This window comes from Fukomys damarensis, unplaced genomic scaffold (genome assembly GCF_012274545.1).
Source record: "Fukomys damarensis isolate Sample0158 unplaced genomic scaffold, DMR_v1.0_HiC HiC_scaffold_15, whole genome shotgun sequence".
In the NCBI taxonomy this organism is placed as follows: domain Eukaryota; kingdom Metazoa; phylum Chordata; class Mammalia; order Rodentia; family Bathyergidae; genus Fukomys; species Fukomys damarensis.
In genome coordinates this window covers 40985478-40985827 of record NW_022900927.1, presented here as the reverse complement: position 1 = coordinate 40985827, position 350 = coordinate 40985478, and positions in this window count along the sequence as shown.

Below are 350 nucleotides of genomic sequence, written 5' to 3'. Positions count from 1 at the left end.
AGCCGGAGCGAAAGCGCGAGCTCGCCGTGCCGGCCGGCCTGGGCCGCGAGCGGCGCTGTTTCCCAACCGCACAGCTGGAATTTAAAGAGACAGACGCGTCGCGGGGCTTAGAGCCCTGGAGGGGAGCCCGCCAGACGCCCACGGTCTGAGTCCCAGCGCAATACACCCAGAGGGTACTGCGCGAAGTTTCCTTGGGGACAGTGCGAGGAGCGTGAAGACCAGCCTCAGCCTCCTTTCGCGAATGCAAACTGCAGGCTGCAAGCAGAGTGAGAGAAGAGGGATTTTTTTTTTTTTCTTCCCTTGGAGACTGGGGTGAAATGATTTGTATGCTCAACAAGTCATGCACCTAT